The 23,788-nt window shown below is 30.9% G+C and overlaps 1 long non-coding RNA gene across 2 annotated transcripts; it reads left to right on the top strand.

The window, feature by feature from the left end:
• Positions 1-8,861: 8,861 nt before the first annotated feature.
• On the top strand, positions 8,862-10,701 carry LOC122518265. Of its 2 annotated transcripts, none has more exons than XR_006304031.1 (3): positions 8,862-8,976; positions 9,116-9,159; positions 10,247-10,701. It is a non-coding gene; the product is annotated as an uncharacterized LOC122518265 (long non-coding RNA). The 2 variants fall into 2 exon arrangements; XR_006304030.1 differs by having other exon boundaries at positions 8,862-8,984.
• Positions 10,702-23,788: the final 13,087 nt, after the last annotated feature.

Genomic DNA, 23,788 nt, shown 5'->3' with positions numbered 1-23,788 from the left:
TTCCTTCGACCGATTTGTTGGTATCGTTACTACATTGAGCTTAAGGTCGTACGGCTTTGCAAAAATGTGGTTAGAATCGCTTCGAGGAATGACTTTAGTCGCTAAAGTTATATAAACCCTCTTTCGTCAATAGGCTTCGACATGGAGAACGCAAAGTCATTCGCGATCGTATCATCGAAAAAAAGGAAAACAAAACGAGACTTAAAACAAGTCCTTCTGGAATAAGACAAAAATGTTAAACAAAAGAAATGGAAGTAAAAAGTCGAATTTTTAATATCACCGATTCCGATGATTCGATCGGAAATATTAAATCGTGTGGAGGGAGAGCTTCTTTCTACGATTAAATGTAACAAGAAAAAAAAAGAGAAAGAAAAAAGAAAGAAAAGAAATATTCCTTAGAAAAATTTCTTATTTATTCTCGCTTAAGAAAAATGTTATTTTTAGCTTGGCATATTTATATAACACATGTTATATTTTCCACGAATGTTTCCGATGATAATAATAATGCGTTTGATACTTGTCGATTGGCTAATAGAATAATTACAGTAGATCATTAAATATAACATAAATAATATTCAACACGGTTTACGTGACAATCTTTTAACCAATTACCCTAGTTAACAAAATCTTTACGATTCTTTACGAGAGAAAAAAAAAAAAAGAAAAAAAAAAACAAATCATATCGTCATTCCTGTCTATTAAATTACTATCGCGAATGCACGTTATCGCGTGACATAATTATTGATTTTGATTGGACAACGTAACATTGCATTATTCTCGATCGTTTACTTCGCAATTGATCGAACGATTTATTTCAACTTGTTTCATATCGATCATTTTCTATGCAAATCTGTTAGAAACGTACTTTCGATTTGGATGAAAGAATATATGCATGTGTGTAGAGGGTCTGTTACATGCAATTGGATTTAAAAAGATGCCGGGAGAGAGGAAAGCTGCTTCTTCCTTCGTCTCTGTTAACGAATCTTCGTAAGCATCGTATAAAGAATAGCGGTGTGACTATAAATAAAGTGCGCTCTTGGTAAACATTGGGGAAGCTTTATATAATGAATGAGAGTGGAATTGGCGCGATAGTGAGTTAGCTAGCGTGTACGTGTAACAAGAGAGAGATAGACACACGTATAGAGATAGATAGAATAATAGAGAAAAAGAGGGAGAGAGAAAGAGAGAGAGAGAGAGAGAGATAGGAGAATTGCACGATTGCACGTGCTTATCGGTGATACTAAATGATTACACACACGTAATTTCGAAGCATCAAGTTTTTAAGAAGACACCGCGAATGAGTAATAGTACTGCATTACGATTAAACCTTATTTTCTAATATCAAACCATTCTCTGATTATATAATATTCGTTTATATTCTTTTAGCAAAACGTTCATCGTAATACTAGAGTTGTTGTTTGTAGTTTTAATATAATTGTTTAGACACATCTTAACGCGACGACGCGTTATATAATTAAAACTTTGTTAGAATTCGTTGAGAGTTCGTAGTTGATTAACATAAGATTTCGTTGATTTTTGTGAATTTTTTTCTATGTTTTTATTCTTGTTTCGTCGTTTGATTTTAGTTATATGTTATTGTGGATTCGAAGATTTTCGTAAATACGAATTTGCCTGTTGGTGTTCACGTGCTATTATACGTACACGTGTGACGTAACGAAGCGTTACGTACGACTCGTGTTAGATTCAGGGACGAGTGTGTGCGATTATTTAACGAAACTTCTCCTCTTACGTGAAAGTTCACTAGACTAGGAATAAATTGGACACCCCGGGTGCATCAAACATCTTTTTTCCTTTTTTTTGTTTAACGTTAATTTGAAAATTTTCGTGGATTAGGATGAATAATGGTCCGTGTTGTGAACGAGGGTGAAATAAAATAATTCCTAAAGGTAGCTCACATGTTTGATGTAAGAAGTAAAATGGATTCTCAGTGTTACGAGGGTTTAGAAATTTGAAAGTTTGGCAAGTTTTACAAATATTTATCGGAAATAGAAACAGATTTATATTGATTCCTTTGAACAGGATATCTGAAGTACTTCGAATTACAAAATTAGAGAACAAAAGTATCCAATCAATCGATATGGAAAGTATTTTTTCAACATTTTCAATGTTTAAAAAAACGTATGAATAATATATTAACGGGGTTTCATCGAAAAATGAGAATAAAAACTAAAAAAGAACCAATTTCTTGGAAAGATACGTCAATAGAGTTAATTGTCGATAATTGTTAAGATGCCTGTCATTTATTTTAAAACAAAGTAATTTCTAATATATCATTAAAAAAAGAAAGTATAAGACAAGAAACGATAGATATGTGTGTGCATAAATATTACAGGATATTGATTAATTAAATCGTTCAGTTTACAAGGCGAAGCAGCCTAACTTGATAGATAGAAATGTAAATAAAAATAAAACTATGTTACTTTAAAGTGCATTTTCTAATAAACGTACTTATACGTTGAAAGATAAATCTGAAAGTGTATCCGTACAAAATTATCTCTAACGAGATCGTAGCTTGGTAAAAAAAATAAAAAAAAAAACCATTACTGCACGCCTCAAATCAAACTTTCTTCAATCGGACGAAAATTATGAATTTTATATGAATTTTATAGAAATAATAATAATAATAAAAAAAAAAGAATTTTAATTCCTACAAAGCTTCTAATAAATAAATTTCGCGGATTTTTTTCTTTTCTTTTTTTATTCTTTTTTTTTTCGTAACTCGTCCGAGTTACGTGATTGAATGAAGAAAGATAAAGATTGATAATCATCGATATTACGTAACGTTATTCATTCGAACGGTTTTTTGTGAAATGATTCGGGTCACGTTGAATCTAATGTTAAGATTTAGGTCAAAGCAACAACGTCCCTTTTTCTAGGTTGATTCGCCTAACAAAATAGGCTAATCACGTGCGTTTAACTATTTTGCGGCAAGTAGAGTTAGGCTTTACTCTCGTCATCGACTGACTACGTTGTGAGATCTTAAGTAAGCTTAGGAAATAAGAAGGAATCGTGTCTGGTTAAACAGTTATCTAGTCTATTACATAATATTATCGTGCGTGTGCCATACGCACGTGAGAGTCCACGCTTTTATATCTGGCGTTGTCGTCGTCGTCGTATGTAGGTGGAACGACGGAGGCCCCCATGGAAATACGACATACGACAAATCGTTGCTTACTTACTTACTTCATGCTTAGAAAATAATAATCGGAACACGTGGCTCGTATAATTGGAGATTCAAGTAGTTCAAGTAGTTTCTTTCATATTTTTTAATCTCCTTTCTTTCTCATATTATTCTATTAATTTATAATATAAATAAATATAAATAAATATAAATAAAATAATAAAATAAAATAATAAATAAAATAATAAATATAAATAAAATAAATAAAATAATATAAATAAATATAAATATAAATAAATATATTATATATAATATAATATATTATTTTTCTATTAATTTATAATAATATTTAAATTTAATATATTTTACTATATGTAATGATACATTTTATCGTGTTACAGCGAAAACCATTTTATAGAATGCTGTGTTATAAAAGGGCTACTCGTACGCTTCGAGATACTGCAACATTTCCTTTCGTCTAATTTTCTCTCCGATCGATTATTTGATTTAATATTTTAATTTGATTGTGTTGTTGTTACCGTGTATTACAACCGTCATACTCTTTCAATTCCTTTTTTTAGAATTATCGCGTATCTAATACATACATCTACAGATTCGAAGATACACAAGTTATGTCACCGTTCTCACGTAAAATACAAACAGTCGAACGTCGTATTATCGCACGAGGGGGGCTAAGAGGAAAGGGGGAAAGGGGGAAGAAAATAAGTAATGACAAGGTGCTTCGTCGAAATCATGGTTCCTTCATAAATGGGATGGTTTTATTCCCAGAATTTACTTCGCGATTTACGTTTATCCAATACTCCTTTCTTTCTTCTTCCTATTTTTTTGTTTTTGTTTTTTCTTTCTTTTTTAATTTCTAAACGAGTTTTCCGTTACGTGCGACCAACGGTAAAAAATCTATAATAATTTTTACGATAAAAATGTTTCTCTCTTTCTTATTACTTTTTTTTTGTTATTGTTTCCTTTTTCTTTTTCTTTTTCTTTTTCTTTTTCTTTCTTTTCCCTAACACGTGTTTTTTCTCACGTCACACGACTGAGTCATTATATACATAAATACGCGATTAAATACATAAAAGCAGTCTTATCAAATAACGTTTACGCATACTTTTTATCTTTTTCTTTTTATTATAGCTAACGCAAGCACGATCGATATCGTCGAAATCGATAATTACAACATCTAACACCAAATTACATAAAACACATTCTGAAAAGGATTTTGAAGTTATACTTCTTTTGGCGCGTTGGGGAGTGATTTTGTTCCGAGCGTCTGGAAAAACGACACCGTGAAGTTTGTCGGTATTTACGACGCGCGGCAAAACGATTTCGAGTATATGGCATGAAGTTGTCTTCTTTTCTTCTTCCCCCCTTTTTTTCTCAAGCGGGTCACCCATCCAAATACTAATCGTACTCAGCGCTGCTTTACTTAAATGATCGAAGCGAGAACAAATGCTGTAACCGCGCCATGGCTGTTGACGCGTGAAGTTATTCGATATATCTCTCTTATATTTAGTGTGGACTGATATCTATATTTTGATATTTTCTTTTTCTTTTTTTTATTCTTTCTTATATATATAATAATAATTATTTTTTTTTTTAAGTTATTTTTTTTCTTTGAAGTATTTTTTTGAAGTTATTTTGAGGTTAATGAGGTTATGTTTGTTTTGGTACGCCAAAGAAGTATAACTTCTTACGTGCGTACATAAGTACACACACCAGTTTTTTTTATTCTTTCTTATATATATATATAATAATAATTATTTTTCTTTCTAAGTTATTTTTTTCTTTGAAGTTTTTTTTGAAGTTATTTTTGAGGTTATTGAGGTTATGTTCGTTTTGGTACGGCAAAGAAGTATAACTTCTTGCGTACATAAGTACACACACCAGTTTTTTTCTTTTTTATAAATTTTACACTCGTATTTATTAGTTCGCGTTTCGTTTAAGTAAAAATAGAATTATTCGTTGGTTTGTTTTTTTTTTGTTTAAATTCTTTTAATCGTTCGGATCATTCGAAACTTTCGCGAATTTGATTTTTGCCAGTTAATTGCCAATGTTTCTTTTTCAAAATTTTCTTTCGAGTTAACAAAGAATAAACGTATTTACGAATAAATGGAGCTTGCTTCTCCGATACGCTTTGTTCTCATTCTGGCTCGGATATTTTCGAGTACTCTCTGTTTTCCAAATAATCATCTTTCATTCCGGTCTGGGATAAGAAAGAAAGAGAAAGAGAGAACAGAAAACACAATTAGAATTGCGACCGAGATGGAAAAGTGGAACACATAAATTAGTATGTATGTATACATGGAACACACATACGTGTAAGTGTATGAGATGCACTTACAAAATCTGGGGACAAGGTTTTAACAGTCTTAGAGAAACAATCTGTGGCTTACACGATGATATCGTTTTACTATTCCTCGAGTAATACCTCGAGAACTTATTGCTGTTATGGTGGGTGACTGGAATACGCACAGTCAATGATTATTTCACGTATAATTTACAAAACCCGTAACACCTTATCTACTCTTGTTTCCTTTCTTGAGAAATATATTTCAATGGGGGATACGCGTGAAGAATTCGATGGGAATCGATCCGTGAAAAAATTGTTTAAACGTGCCTCGGTTTACCGATGATTATTTTCCTGTAATTTGCTCATAAAAAAAAAAAAAGAAAAAAATAATTAATCACTCAAATATAAAAATATTTCGACGAGATCATTAAAATCGTTCGTGTAAGTAGATAAACTGGGTATATATCATCAATAATTTCGTAAAGAGAGTAAAGAACGTAGTTTTATCGGCGTAAATAACGATCCAAGTTTTGCTGCTGCCGTCGTCGTCGCGTGAACGCGTTCGTTCCTGAACAAAAGTCACGTGTATTTGCATCATTATATAAACTTCGACGCTTTTATATAAACGGCGTTTATGTCATAATAGAGTAAGATCAAATCGATACGCATTAGTAACTTGCTTACAGATAAGCATATTATTTTCTATTGGGTTTTGATTACTTTACTTTTCTGTTATGAATGTTAGTAAATAGATATATTATTTATATACACATATTTATTATGTATATATATATATATTTATCGTATTCTAATTTAGCAGATCGATCTTTGTTCGTTCAATTTTTTTTTCTTCTTTTTTTAATAATAACTTTTTTCATTTTAACAATATTAATAATACCACATACGTTGATAAGACTATTCCGTAATGTTATATAATTAATATAATAATACGATATATAATAATAGAAAATTAATAATAGCTATTACTTTTTAGTCGACGATACAGATATCTGTTTCTTTTTTTTAGCTTTTTTTCTTTTTATTTTTTTTTTGTTTTAATTATATGACGTAAAAAAGAAACACACATCAACGTTTTTCGGATATATTCGGCTCACGGTTGTTGGTTTTCAATGTATGTATGTCGTGTTACATAACCGAAGACGATTACGTGTATATTTTATGCTTACGACCTCGTTGTAACGGTTTTCTTTGAATTTCTTCGGCTCGTTGCTCATCGATGATGATCGTTAATTCTATAGATATTTTAATAATCTACTCGGTGATAGATTTTATTTGGTTACTATAACGTAATTTTGTATTAATAATACGAGATATATTTTGTATCATAGTTTTTCTATCTAATTACTTTATTACGCGTACTTATTTAACGTATCTAATATTGATTATGCAGATAAGATACTAATTAATTTAGAAATTAATCATTTGTAAGGTGTTGAAAGGAAAGATAGATGTAAATGGATTAACTCGGATTGATCATAGTTCAAACGAGTTTCTAACGATATTATTTGGCGATAATCCAAAACGCGTGTTAGGGATAATCTATAGAGATGATGATTTATATTATTCTTTAAAAAAAAAAATAAAGAATTATTTGAAGAAATGTTAATAGAACAAAAGGTACAACTTTTTAATCGGTATTAACTAATTGCAAATGTTTCAATGTATTATATGCATACCTTACATAAATACGTTTTAATGGAACTCGTTCGATTTGAAAAAAGAAAAAAAAAGAAAAACAAAGAAGAAAAGAAAAAAAAACTATTAGAATCTCGAGTAAAAAATATTCTCTCTTACATAATAAGTAATAATTATTTAATGAATATGCAATAACTTACGTACGTAACGAATTTGGTTACGGGTGATAATGTTCGCGTAAATAAATTATTTTTTTCCAAGAGTATTAAACAATATTCGAGCGAGTGTTTGTAAAATCGGGTTTAAAGAAAATAAAATGTAGGCCGTCCGTTTGTTTGTTTGTTTGTTTGTTTGTTTTTAATTTTAATTTTAATTTTATTCTTTTGTCAACGATTTATCCGCATTACGCGATTATAAGCGAACAACGAGCTAACGCAAAACGAGTCAATTTAACACATGAATTTTTCATAAAGAATAAACGAGCGAGAAAAACGTTGTAATGCAATTATATTCAATACGGTCAAATAATTGTGAACACATTACGACGAGCCTTTAAAAAAAAAAGATAAGCATGATTATGCGGTTTTTGCTGAATTGCTATTGGCACGATTGAGATTTGATTAACAAAAAAAAAAAAAAATGAACGAACCACGCGTCGATGCGTAATGCCTTTAACAAAAGTTTGTAATTAATTAATATCGTACAATTAACGAAAAAAAAGATGTCATGTTACTTTGAAGATATTAATATACAAAAAAAAAAAGGAAAAAAAAAGCAACGTAATAATTTCTAACTATTCTTCTTGGTTTTTTTCTTTTTTTTTATCGCACGATCATTAACATAACGATTGTATTGCTCGATTTTAAAAAATGAGCTGGAGGGGAGAAGGATTAAATTTGTTTTTTTTTTTGAAGTTATACTTCTTTTGGCGCGTTGGGAAAAATGTAATGGGGAATGATTTTGTTCCGAGAGTCTGGAAAAACGACACCATGAAGTTTGTCAGTATTTACGACGCGCGGCAAAACGATTTCAAGTATATGGCATGAAGTTGTCTTCTTTTCTTCTTCCCCCCTTTTTTTCTCAAGAACCGCGCCATGGCTGTTGACGCGTGAAGTAATTAGATATATCTCTTTTATATTTAGTGTGGATTGATATCTATATTTTGATATTTTCTTTTTCTTTTTTTTATTCTTTCTTATATATATATATAATAATAATTATTTTTCTTTTTTAAATTATTTTTTGAAGTTATTTTTGAGGTTATTGAGGTTATGTTCGTTTTGGTACGGCAAAGAAGTATAACTTCTTACGTACGTACATAAGTACACACACCAGTTTTTGTTTTTTAAGTTATTTTTTTTCTTTGAAGTTTTGTTTTGAAGTTATTTTTGAGGTTATTGAGGTTATATTCGTTTTGGTACTGCAAAGAAGTATAACTTCTTACGTGCGTACATAAGTACACACACCAGTTTTTTTTTATTCTTTCTTATATGTATATATAATAATAATTATTTCTTTTTAAGTTATTTTTTTTCTTTGAAGTTTTTTTTGAAGTTATTTTTGAGGTTATTGAGGTTATGTTCGTTTTGGTACGGCAAAGAAGTATAACTTCTTACGTGCGTACATAAGTACATTTTTTTTTAAAGAGTCTTGTTAACTTGTTAAGGAGTACTACGAAACATAGGAAAATATATAATAGAAGAAGGAGCAAAACGAATGAACGAATGAACGAATGAACAACGAACGTACGAACGAACGAACGAACGAACGAACGCGTGAGTTTAAATTGGATTGTATTACGTAAGCTTGTGAGATTAAAGAATCTCAGGACAAATCCGTGCGTTGACTTTACAAGTTCCAATTAAGTAATGTAAGTATGTAAGTATATGCCTATACATGTGTAAGTGTATATACACACGTGTAATTTCTACTGCCTACGGTTTCTATCGTTCATCTATGTGTATAGTTAGTCCCTAGTAGTTCCTTTCAAAATTGATTGTTATTTACAGATAGTATCTACACTCGAGAGGAAAACGAATGGGGGAATAATATGGTGAGAGATCGAATTAATTATATAATTTTCATTTTTAATTAATATTAAAACCAGTTGCATTTGCACATTTATAAATGAAATTATTCCATCGTTAATATCACGATTATCGTCTGTTATCCGATGTGTTTAATTATATTTATTTATAGATATACTTCTATATTCATTTTACTTGTTTGAGATCATTTTTAACATTTTTATTTAATTATTAATTTTATATTAATCGCACTTTTTCCACACGTGCTTCTTGCGTATCGAACAAAAAAGTATTTTTACGTTTGAAAACTTGCAGACGATGATCGAATACGCACTCACCTATGTTAAGTATCGTTCCAAATGACCGAATAATTTCGTTTTTTTTTTCTTTTTCTTTTTCGTTCTTTCTTCTTTCGCTCACGAACGATTACCTCATGATGAATTCTTGCCATCATGATTCGTAATTTTCTTTGCTTATTACGTGTAAGTGCATTCCACGTCGGTCGGTCCCGAATGTATATAAAGTGTCGTAACTAAGTCTTTCACCCGCGGGGGAATTAATTTCTTAAGACGTCTTACGTTTTTCATCATTATTATACCAATTATCGTCTCGTCCCTCTCCTTCGTTTATTACTACCACCACCACCACCACCACTACCACCACCACTACCACCTCCAACGCCACTTAATAATGACCATCTTCTTCTGCGGATTATTACGCAAAACTTTAAACAGAGTTATCGATAATTTCATGAGTGGAAATTGTTACGAGACATTATTCTTCGAATCGACATTGCACGTATACACGGTATTCAAAATGACTAACTTGTTCCTTGATTAACGATTACATTTATTTTTCCAATTAATGTACTTATCGATATACATATACACCAATGAAAAGATCGATCCTCGATTATATTAATAAATGAAATGAGTTTTATAATGAGTTTTTTTGTGTGTTCACGATCAACCATCTATATAAAATTATACAGTTTTACGAAGAAAGAATTTTATAAATTTTTTATTTTAAATGAGTATAACTAAATAATCAATAATAATAATAATAATAATCATAAATAGAATGAATTAAACAATGATTAACTCGTGTTTCTAGGGATTCTGTCGAAACAAAGAAGTGCAGCGAGTGGAGAAGACCTCGAGATTCCTGCGCGAGTTTTGAAAGAGAAAATAAAGAAATAGAAGAAAAAAGAGGAGATTGAACGACGAAAAAAAAAGAAAAAGGAAAAAAGGAAAAAATGAAAAACATAGCAGCAGTAAGCATAGCATGCAATGTGCATCGTGACTGCATCCCGAAGGCTGGATCGGTCTCGCGACCGGCTCTCTGACCTTGTCTGGGTGTTCACCTCAACGTTCCTCTTTCCCTCTTATTCTCCCTCTCTTTCTTAACCCAGCAGACGAGTTCGGTGCGTCTTTTATTCAACGTATATTCGTTGTTCTATATACGTATATGTGCATCGTATACAGGGTGGCCCATTTAAACGAGGGTTTCATGTAAATATTTCTTTTTTTTCTTTAACATTTCTTTAACGAGAATTTGTTTTGAGTATAGAAAAGCGTGTTTTATTATTATTATTATTATTATTATTATTATTATTATTATAAATTATTAGGTAATACTCCGACTCGTTGGTGTTTTAATATACTTTAATTTAAAAATATTTATCAGTTAAGTGCACCTATAAGAAAATGTTAATAAGACACTTTTAGGAATTACTAATGAAATGCTCCACTCTCTGTAAGTGTATGCATATATACGTGTAGAATATACCATGCCTTCGGGTTATATACCTTATGTCTTATGTAATTCGAAACGGGTCACGGTCAGCCAAAAAATTGCCTTTCTCCGAGCTCATATACCTCGACTACTTATTAGCACTAACGTTTCATCGTATAATCGTAGAATATTTTAAAATTAAAATACGACCTATACGAACGAGCAATTATAAATTCAAATACAAATATAATATTGATGAATAACATATATAATAATAATAATGATGATATGGGATAAATAATTACGTAAAATAAAGTATTTGTTAATATCGTTGAATCCCCTCTCGTTGATTTAGTTCGATTTGACGGAATTTATTTCTTTTCTTTGATTTAACGTACTATAACTTTATGGTGTTTTTTTTTCTTTCTTTCTTTCCGTCAGAAAGAAGCCGCTATCGTCATTAAAATAACACCATCGGTTTTTCTTTTATCCCCTTGGAAAGAGATAGGGCACGTGACTCGTATCGCAAAGAAATCAATCCCGAGTCTTCTTCTTCTTCTTCTTCTTCTTCTTCTTCTTCTTCTTCTTCTCTTGATCTTCGGAGTCGTATTCGACAAACAAACCTTTCACGAGAAAAGATAAAAGTACGAAGAGGATGGTTCGTGTCAGAATTAGTACCACGCCTGTAACAACTATTTTTCAACCAGCCAAGCTCTCGTAAACCTCTGGATTTATGAGAAGCAAATAATTTATATAATACCGTATGGCGTTTCGTTAAAATTAGAATCTTTCTTCTTCTTCTTCTTCATCATCTTCTTCTTCTTCTTATTTTCTTCGTCTTCACCATGATAGAATTGTACAAAGTAACGTGTCATCGTCTAAAATGTATCAAAATAGTCATAACATGTACCTTATTTTCATCATTTTACCATGATAAATAATTTATCTATGTTTAGCCAAAAGTAATTAACAATATTTACATATTTTTTATTTTATTATAAATTATAGTATTTATTACATTATTTTATCATTAATAATAGTGTGAGATAGTATTAACAAATAACATACATTTTCGAATTACTTGGATTACCATAAGTGTTAATGACTTTTGGATTGAACATAGACGATTTGATTTGAAATATTCGTACATTATGGGACTGTAAAAATAGCCAAAAGTAATTAACAATATTTACATCTTAATTATAGTATTTATTACATTATTTTATCATTAATAATAGTATGCGATAGTATTAACAAATAACATACATTTTCGAATTACTTGGATTACCATAAGTGTTAATAACTTTTGGATTGAACATAGACGATTTGATTTTGAATATTCGTACATTATGGGACTGTAAAAATAGCCAAAAGTAATTAACAATATTTACATCTTTTTTATTTTATTATAAATTATAATATTTATTACATTATTTTATCATTAATAATAGTGTTCGATAGTATTAACAAATAATATACATTTTCGAATTACTTGGATTACCATAAATGTTAATAACTTTTGGATTGAACACAGACGATTTGATTTTGAATATTCGTACATTATGGGACTGTAAAAATAGCCAAAAGTAATTAACAATATTTACATCTTTTTTATTTATAAATTATAATATTTATTACATTATTTATCATTAATAATAGTGTGCGATAGTATTAACAAATAACATACTTTTTCGAATTACTTGGATTACCATAAGTGTTAATAATTTTTGAATTGAACATAGACGATTTGATTTTGAATATTCGTACATTATGGGACTGTAAAATAGCCAAAAGTAATTAACAATATTTACATCTTTTTTATTTTATTATAAATTATAGTATTTATTACATTATTTTATCATTAATAATAGTGTGCGATAGTATTAATAAATAACATACATTTTCGAATTACTTGGATTACCATAAGTGTTAATAACTTTTGGATTGAACACAGACGATTTGATTTTGAATATTCGCACATTATGGGACTGTAAAAATAGCCAAAAGTAATTAACAATATTTACATCTTTTTTATTTTATTATAAATTATAGTATTTATTACATTATTTTATCATTAATAATAGTGTGTGATATTATTAACAAATAATATACATTTTCGAATTACTTGGATTACCGTAAGTGTTAATAACTTTTGGATTGAATATAGACGATTTGATTTTGAATATTCGTACATTATGGGACTGTAAAAATGTGTTTCTTTTTTTATGTACTGTGTGTGGTAGAGAAATTATTATTAATGATAGTCGATCGATAATGATATTTATTTTTTCGTAAATGTCAATTTGGTGGGCGCACGAATATCGCATTAAGATATAATAATTTCATGAAAATATAATGATGGTGTAATATTATTAACGATAATCTAGAACGGATTTTTTTCCCATTTTTTAGACGAGGACAGACATTACGATCGTTATTGAGAAATACTTCTTCTGCAGTCGTTAAGATATTGCACAATCGAATCTCGTAACACGAATCTCGAAGACGAAAGCATTAGTTTGTTAAGAGACGAATAACCGCAATCGAGGTATATAATGGCGTTAATAAACGATAGCACAGATTTTGTCTTACCTAAGAGACCCGTTTGTCACGAGAGAGAGAATATGTTACTAATTCTTTCAAATGTGAAACGTTCATATTTCGATACTGATTTCTTTGTATTTAACGAACATAGAATACGAACGAAGTATCCGAGTAAAAAGTATTAATAATTAATAATTGTCTTTTATTTAAAGAGGGGGAGAAATTATCGAAATTAATTGCACGCGTTTGAGATGAGAACTTTGAGAGTTTGAGATGAAAAACAAAAAAAAAAAAATAAAAACCACCACCAACGAACGAATCGAACATCTTCCTTCCATCAAAAAACGTTGTAATACTTTTATTTCCTTATTTTATTCTCGTGGTATCGTCTATGGGAGGGAAGGGATGTTTAGCGTTATAATTCTACGACACGAGTAGAGTAATTTAACGAACGTAATATACCGTGGATGAAAATAAGTAGATCTAAAGACGGGCGTGTAAGAAAATCGAGGCAATAGGATTTATTTTCTCCCCGGTGGCTCGAAATTTCATAATACGCGGAAAGACGTGATTGGAGTCGTGCGATGGTTAAACAATAGGCGATGATCGTTTGTTCGAAGACTCGTGAAAATCGTTTCGTGAGTAGGACGATTCTCGAAGGATATAGTTACGGTGTTGTATTGGTGCATTTTTTGTCTTATACGAAGGATGCAGTTGTTGTTGCACATTGCAGCTCGCCCTGCCCCGTATTTCATAACTCTAACTTATCTCTTTTTTTGTTTTTTTTACCCCTTCCCTTTCTCCCAGCCCAGAAGACAGGCGGTACAAACAAGTTGTGGCAAGTAAAGTAAGTGAACAAGCGAGCAAGTACACGTAACCTTTCATGCGCATTTCTATTGTCGGGCGTCGAGGCACCGACGAGAGTGACGAAATCTCCGGCGTGCATTATGCCAAAGGCTTACGTGTGGTTGGTTAACCGCGAGAGTAGGTGCACGAACCGACACGACCTCTCATAGACGAACCCGCCGATCGGTCATTACGAAATCTACACCAGGATATGCATTCCCGCGAAAGCGGAGCTCGACTTTTCTTCTTCCTCTCCTTTTTTTCTATTTGACAATCATTTTTTATCTTTCCTTTTCTAATTAATAAGTTTCTTATACTTTTTGTGTCAGCGTTTAAGTTTAGTTAATAACTGACGATATGCTTCAAATTTATATAATATTTTACCGTTAAAGATCGAAATTGGAGAATGTCAAGATTTTCATGGTCGCTTGTCAACACGTACCTAATCGAATATTTAGGTTTGATATAATAATTACTATATTATTTCAAAATTATTTGCAATATACGTAATGCAATTCTATGTAATTTGTTTTTTCTTTCTTTTTTTACATCGTTAGAAATAATAGAAAAAATAATGAGGGTAAGAAGGCGTGAACATACATACATACATATATATATATATACGTGTTGAATAATAATAACTCGATTTATGGTTTATAATTAATATACATACGATTGAATAAATCGGTCGTGTTATTTTAGATTTCAATCTATCGGTGCCTAAAAATCAATAATTATTATATAGTACTATATGTAATTATAGATATCACTAGATATTAATCACTATGACAAATATTTATTTCTTTTTTCTTTTTACAGATGAATAAAAAAAGTTAATTCAGTTCGATATATAAAATTACGTTGGAAATGATCAATAAGCTCAGATTTCTCTTACGTTTTTCCTTTAAAATGATCCCTATATAAATAGAAAATAATATTTTTCTTTTCTTGTCGCATTAACTCGATACAATAGATCGAAAGCGAAGATAATCGTGGGTCGTTTGTAGGCTGTCGCAAGCAAAGATCAAATTCCGCGATGTTCTTCATCTTCTTCATCTTCTTCTTCTTCTTCTTTTTCTACATCGTCGTCGTAATAACGCCCTCGATTCTTTGTTAGTTGCGTCTCATTCGTTGCATAATAGGGCCCGGTGGTTTCTGATAACTCTGGTACGCTCCCGTGTACTAAATGGTTGTTATGTAACATCAATAACGGATCTTCTTCTTTGATCTTTCTTTCTTTCTTTCTTTCTTTCTTTTTCTTATTCTCTGCCCTTTTTCATCATTTCACCCTTCGGACTTTTTCCCTATTAATAACTATCCTATTTCCTTTTTTTTTATGAAATTCTTGACGTCATTTAAAACGGAGGAAATAAATCCTTACGTATCTCGTTGCTATATATTATAAATTAAACTTTTATATTTATTAGATAACGTATTGTACAACTTGAGAAAGAAGAAATCATACATAGAAATCTCGTAATCAAATAAATATATGTATATACCGACGAAATCTTATATATTCATATCATTAGAAAGTTTAAGAAGCAAAATTTAAAGTTAATTAAATACGCATGGATTATTGACCCCCTTCACAATACATGTCAAAATAATAATTAACAAAATTCGGATCGAAGAATCGGAAAAAACAAAGAGTTACGCCTAATAAACTTTTTCCCCTATTTTAAAATATATTATTAAACAGATGCAAATACGGATACAATGATTGCACAACCAGTCTTTCAAGTTACAATAACAAGATTTTAAATGACATTATAAATGAGGTCATTGATAATTAAAATTTAATCGAATTACATAATCTAAGTAATCGGAAAAAGAACAAATATAATTACTTGAGACGTACGTCAAATATTCAACACATATATTGAACAAAATCATTTCAAATCTTATTATTTTCCTTTTCCTTTTTTTCTTTTTTTTTTCCTTAACGTATGTATGCAGTATATTGTAAAACACGAGTTAGGCGAGTAAGTAGGTACGGTTATACTTGTGGATAAAAGCACGTGTATACTCTGCGTGCCGATGAACTACGGTCGCCCGCGTATTATTACGCATGATCTATATTTAGTATCAATTAATCAGCCGTCGAGTATATCCGTTTTCAACGAAGCTCTCTCTCTCTCTCTCTCTCTCATAAGAATTACATTGCCCTTCCTCGTAAGTTCCATTAAACTAATATACGAAATCAACTATGCAGCTAATGCATTCACGCAATTTCACATCTTTTAACCAAACACGACAAATATAATTGTCTCTTTTGTTAAATTATCGTCGATTTATAAAACGCAATTCGGAATACTTTTCACTTTCAATATAAGTTTGTCCATTCTAAAGTTATCGTACCGTGACGATATTTCGCACGAATATTTTTTCCCTCCCTCCCTCCCTCCCTCCCACCGTTGCGATTTACCATTCAACAGTTTGAAATTCTTCGTAAAAATTAGATACTTTATAAGATACAAGTTACATTTAAATGGAATTTTAATTATACGGAATTCTTAATCTAAGAGTAAAATATAGTTAATATGATTACGATTATATAAATATCTTTTTCTCGATTTTTTTTCGTATTGCAGTTACGAAAAGGTAAAGTATTGGCTGTTGCTTTCTTGATAATTGCTTGTTTAATGATTCGATAAATGACATCGAATATCGATATAATCGTTGAAACATGTATGAATATTTCTTTCTATAAATCGTACGACATACTAGATGTTATAGTATATTATTTAGAATAGATTTAAAGTTTCCTTTCTGTCGGATTCTTTTTTCTTACATGAAATTTTTTTGAAGTTATACTTCTTTTGGCGCGTTGGGGAAAATGTAATGGGAGTGATTTTTTTCGAACGTCTGGAAAAATCGACACCGTGAAGTTTGTCGGTATTTACGACGCGCGGCAAAGCGATTTCAAGTATACGGCATGAAGTTGTCTTCTTTTCTTCTTCCCCCCTTTTTTCTCAAGCGGGTCACCCATCCAAATACTAATCGAACTCAGCGCTGCTTTACTCAAATGATCGAAGCGAGAACTAACGCTGTAACCGCGCCATGGCTGTTGACGCGTGAAGTTATTCGATATATCTCTCTTATATTTAGTGTGGACTGATATCTATATTTTGATATGTTTTTTTTCTTTCTTTTTTATATATTTAATATATCGATCTATTGAAAATATATTTCCTTTCTTTTTTTCTTAAATAAATAAATAAATAATAATTAGTAGCTTATCTTCTCATACTTCCAATCCTTCCACTTTTTACTTGGTCACGCTATATATATTTATAAAATGAAATAAATAAATAAATGAATAAAAATATAATAATAAAAGAAAAATAATTGGCTTACATTAGCGAATATTATCGATCATCAAGCAGGGATGAGGAACAGGTTTCTTTATCAACTATATTCTATGTAAAAAGAAAATTAATAATAATATAATAATAATAACATTAATTAAAAAATAAACAAGGAAAATTATTAATGATAATAATAATAATTATTATTATTATTATTTTTTTAAGTTAATTTTTTGAAGTTATTTTTGAGGTTATTGAGGTTATGTTCGTTTTGGTACGGCAAAGAAGTATAACTTCTTACGTGCGTACATAAGTACACACACCAGTGTTTTTTTTTTTTCTTTTTTTTTTTATAAACGTCTCTCAGGTCGCCTCGTAATATCGCACTTATTTCGCATTTCGTGAAATTCACACGCATGCGTTCTATTTTTGCACATTGTCGACGAGGGGTTCACCTTCTAGCAAATGCTACGGATGCCGAGGTCTTAACGTTCTCGACAAACTTTGATAAATAAATTGTCATTGGTAATTTTTATTAGGAAAGAAATAAAAAAAAGAAAAAAATAAAATAAAGCGAAAAAAAGAATAAAGTAAAATTAATAATTACAATTATTTGTATTATTTATTTTAAATGATTTTTTTAATCCACGAATCATTGCACATTTTTGAAAAAGATAATTTATAATTATCACTTATATCAAATGTTTTCAGTAACTTTCCATAAGAAGTATAAAGAAAAAAAAAATGAATAGAAAACTTTCGAAAATGCACCCTTATTCGATTGCGAATGCACGATGAAAGTAATCTACGCAGAATGTTTATCATTCTACATGACAGGACAAAGATATCATACGTTTCTCCTGAAATTTACGAATATATATTCTATAATATTAGAATTCTTTAGTTTGCTAATGGTTACGATAACTTACCCACATGTCTCGTTTACCCGTATTCGGTGTTAACACGTGTACGTTCATAAAAATTCGTGATTCGAGAAACCACGATAGTTTACCAATTATGCATACGTCTGACGGAAGTGTTTTACCATTGTGTCACGCGTATTTCTAACGAAAAATAATATAAAAAAGGATAAATATTTCGATTAAAATAAACGTCAGATTATTATGGTTAAACTAAAGAAAAATTCCGTATAAATAGTTTAACGAATTTAAGGAGTTATTCTAAGCATCGTCGTATGAATTATGCCATGGTGTTATAGTTAAAAGGGACATAAAATTGAAGAAAGTAAAATGTTGTAAGCACGTGCGTGCTATTCTCTCTCACTCTCTCTCTCTCTTTCTCTCTTTCTCATTCTGTTACGCGCGTGCGTTTACGCGGGAGAGCTTCGAGCACGTTTTAGTTTAGACCTCCTTTGCTTAACCAGAAATAATCGTTGCACTCTCAGACGTTGCAGCACATTGTAACCGTGTTTTCGTAGTAAATCATTAAACCCGTGGAAAATTCGATATAGATATAAACCACATTCTCGAGATATTTCACATTATACTCGTACGCGTCGCGTGTTACATGTTACGTGTTCAATTTTACAATAATGTTGTGAGTTTTTGATCTTATGGTTATTCGTATCCGTTAATGATGTAATTTATTATTACGAAGAAAATTCTCGTACGATTTTTTAATCGATTGTTAATATTATTTAAATTTAAAGATAAACCAATGTAGGACTTTTAAATAATGTTCCAAAAAAATAATCTAACGAAAGTTATTACAAATTGAACGCTATTTCTACCGACAGGTGTCAAAAGGTACCTATTGAAGATTTACGATTAAAATTACGATCGTTAGTATAATCGTTTCTTTTTTTTTTCAATACGTTATTGATTATTAAACATTAATTAATTTTTAATAATTATTCCGAAAGGTATCGAAAGACGTCGAAACTGTGGTAGAAATAATGTTTAAAGAATCGCGAAAGGGAAGAAGAAATGAATATATTTCTTGGCACACACGGTACAGAAATATAATAACAATTTAAAATAGATAAAAATTAGAGATATATTTCGATTGTTTGTAACATTTAAAATAAGAATAAGCTTTGGGGTGCGTCACGTAATCTTTCGAGAAGATACGATTCATTTACTCAATTTCCCATTATATCTCCATTTTGCAAAGGCCCATTTATTTCGCAGACATTATTTCGTCGTTCCTACGATCTTTCGTAATGATAATTTTCGATCTCAAATTGAGATCCATCGGGTTCCTAAAAAAGGTTCTACGACGAGTGGTTAGTTCTAATTTCGGATATTACGTAACGAACGTTCAGTATAATTTCGATTGAAGCGAAACATCGATCTTCCATTTAAAAGAGAGAAAGAAAATTACGATAAGCGAGAGATCGATATATTCACGGTCACGGTATTCCGATAATAAGTTACGTAAGTCACGTAAGTCATGTAAAACGTTACCTCGAATTATCCTTGACGTTTGCATCGAAACAAACAACTAACTGGATCGTTCAACGAAAAAATTGATTAATCATATAACCGAAACATCGATATAACTAATAATTCAACATTTTAATTCGTTTAGAAACAAAATATAATTTTTCTTTAAAATAATAAATCATTTTAATCAATTCTCCCCCCTCCCCCAGCTAATTTTAAGTATCAATGTCTTAATCTTTCTTATAAATTTGCCGAAACATCGATATAACCAATAATTCAACATTTTAATTCGTTTAGAAACAAAATATAATTTTTCTTTAATATAATAAATCGTTTTAATCAATTCTCCCCCCTCCCCCAGTTAATTTTAAGTATCAATGTCTTAATTTTCCTTATAAATTTGCGGATGAAATAAAGAAAAAGAAAGAAACGTTAGAAATAATGCGAACGTATATATTATATATCCAAGGATATTGCCCCCTACACCCCCCCCCATACCGATTGTTCATCCTTGACGATGAGATTATGCGCGAAAGTCGTTTAAACGTTGGCGTATATTTGTTTCGTCGAACGATCACCCCCTAATTTTCTTAAGTTCACCTTTGAAACTCGAGATATCGTTTTTTTATTATTTGTTCTTTTTTATTTTCTTTCTTTTTTTTTCTTTTTTTTTTTCACGAAGTAATGACTATACACGTAACAGTTACGTATTATGATTTACAACCTCTTTCTCTTTTTCTTTCTTTCTATCTTTCTTTCTTTCTTTTCTTTCTTTCTTTCTTTCTCGTCTTATCTATTCTTCGGTGACAGAGTGCAACATTTTCTCGTAACTTCTACTTAACACGATATCACGATTAATAAATCGTAGTTTCTCGAATCGGACAGGTATAACAGATAGTGTCGCGTCTTTGGCACGCCGAACCGTGCCGATTTGAGAAAGAGAAAGAAAGGAAACCCTTACAGATTTATCGCCTAAATCGTAATTTATGTGTTTTCTTAACGATGAGTTACGAATTTAGCTGTATAAAAATCATCTAAGAATGCGCGAAAATAATCTCGTACGCGAATTTATCATCAAAAAATATTTATTTATCGATAATTATGCGCGTTTAAAGTTTGATTTGATTTTTTTCAAACGACTCGTCATTCGAACGCTATACGAAATATCATAGAAATATAAAAAACGAAAGTATGAAATAAGAGAAAAAGCATTATAGGGCCGAATTATAATATCATTAAGTTCGAACAATACAGTTATACGTGTTAGAAAAGGTGAGTCACATTTAAAACGGTGCCAACTGTTAATGCAGCCTTTAGAAAAATAATGGCATACGATTTTTAAAATGATTTTATCTGGAACTGGTTCAAAATGATCTCGTACAATACGATCATTGTATGCTCGATATTTGATTTTCTTTCTTTCTCTATTTCTTCCTCCCCCTTTTTCTTTCCCTTTCCTTCTCTCCCTTCGCGAGTTTAAAATGAGTCACATTCTATAATACCAGCTTGATAACGAATATGAAAACTCGTTGGAAATAAACCCATAGTTGTCTAAATTAATGAAAGATCTATTTTACTATCTTCCGCAGTTCTCAAATTGAAGTTTAGTGGATTCGACGATTTAGCAGTGGCATCATCAATTTCATTTAACGTGTTCTATTATTACGAATTAGTAAATATAGGAATGAGTATAAAACATTGTTACAGAACTATCAGGAGTCGCGTAACTTTTTAGTCGCGTTGAGTAACGCCGTTCCTTAGAATTAGACATTACGAGGCTAACTTTATGTTCGTGTGCCTACAGGCGTAAAAGAACGACACGTAACGCAATATGGCGTATGGTTTGCAATCCTAGCCAACGTTTGATACTTTGTGCTAAAACGAAAGTACTTTGACGATCTTAAGACGGAAACACTGAGACTATTTGGTCACACTCGATGATTTCTGGTTGTTACGGTTCTCGCCTATTGATAATGATCGCTTTTAACCATTTGTCTATTTCATTCTAATATATACTTTGCATACATTTTAAAGAACTTTTTCGTCTTTTTTCTTTTTTTTTTTTTTTATCAAATAAAAAAGATTATTTTATAACAAACTCGTTGCGCAAATATCACGATGGTAACCTTTTTTTTTTTTTCGATAAATCAAACGCACCATGAGAGAAACAAAAAAATCCATTGTATTGCGAAAACCGATAAATTGTTTTAATACGAGGATGACATTATTAAAAAGGTTCGTTCTATCGTAAAAAAAAAAAAAAAAAAAAAAAAAACAACAAAAAGGAAAATCGAAGAGTTTTAATATGATTGAATATAAAATATACGTGTGATTACTTGCAAATAAAAAAAGAAAGAAAAAAATTAAATAAAAAAGACAGGCATGCATTCGTCTTTGCGTCGACACGTCGAATTTATTATCTATGTTTAAGGTCGATAAGAACGATATATATATATATGTGTGTGTATATATCGTAATGTTACAACGTTGTACAATTTTACGTAATGGTCATTAATGTATTTAACGACTTGGCCGTGTACTACGTTTTTAACGTCATCCTCATGGACAATAATGGGCGACTCGATGTTGTAGGCTCCTAATAGACAACCAACTTGTAAAAATCGAATAATATCAGAAACGTACGAATTTCCTCGAAACAAAATAAAAAAGAAAAAAGAAAAAAGAAGTGGTGGGGGGGGGGCTAGAAAGAATCCGGTTTTAGTGTCGAAAGTTATGCGAACAAACACACCGTCGTTAGCTACCTTCATTAAAAAGAGAGTCCTTAATGAGAATTCCAGCGTTATGGTGTCGTCGTGCACACGTAAATACGAGTACCAACGCACAATGGCTCGTGTTCTCTCTAATTGCGAACGATAGCGTGCTGCCTGTCTGTATATCTGTCTGTCTATCTGTCCGCCAGTCTGTTCTGACGTTTGCTAACGCGATGTTACACCAACGATTTGTCAATCGGCGCTTCCTGTCGATGAGGATTGATACAACCAACGATCTACGACACGGTGTACATACGTGATTCGATCTCTACGTTAATAGATAAAGATAGATGAAAATGAAAATATGTCATCTTAGTTTCGCAAGTAACTTTTAAATGTCGTTGATAAATTTTCATTTGATCATAATTATTGAACAATCTTTTTTTCTTTTTTTTCCTTTTTATTATTACCTACAGTGACTTACGAAAATATTTGAATACTTAATGTATGAAATATTTGATTAATTATAATAAGTATACTTATCGAAATGTTATTGATATTAGATGGTGGTATGACTATAAATTGAGAAAGGTGATTTTTGCAAATGATTTTTTTTTTTATAAATAAATGCGATCGCAATTCTATCTTCGTCATTTCTTCTCTTTTATCGAAGAAAATATAAGAAAACAATAAAGTATGGGATATTCGAAAGGGAAATACGCGACGAATTGCATGAGATCATCGATAAACCCATGGGGGTACGGCGGCATTATTTGCAACGATCGAAATCGCGTGCAACCAACACCGTGTTTTTTGTGCGTGAACGCAAAACGTTGGTATTGCAATAGAAGTGCTGATAGAACACTGATAGCAGATTGTGAAACTCAACGCGATTGGTCAATAGAGGAGCCTAGACGCGTGCGATACGATCGTGTGCCTGAACGAGCAATGATACTATGAGTGTGTGCGTGTGCTCGCGCGCGCGAGTATACAAGTTTATATGTCAAAATGATTGCTATAAGAATCAACTATAAAATATGTTAATCGTATATCTAACGTTATTAAGTTAATGCTTCTTTTTTTAAGAATCTTTGTTAGAAGATT

The sequence above is a fragment of the Polistes fuscatus genome, unplaced genomic scaffold (genome assembly GCF_010416935.1).
Source record: "Polistes fuscatus isolate 324 unplaced genomic scaffold, CU_Pfus_HIC Scaffold24, whole genome shotgun sequence".
In the NCBI taxonomy this organism is placed as follows: Eukaryota; Metazoa; Arthropoda; class Insecta; order Hymenoptera; family Vespidae; genus Polistes; species Polistes fuscatus.
The sequence above is the reverse complement of the archived record's forward strand: the minus strand, read 5'-3'. Positions and strand labels throughout refer to the sequence as shown.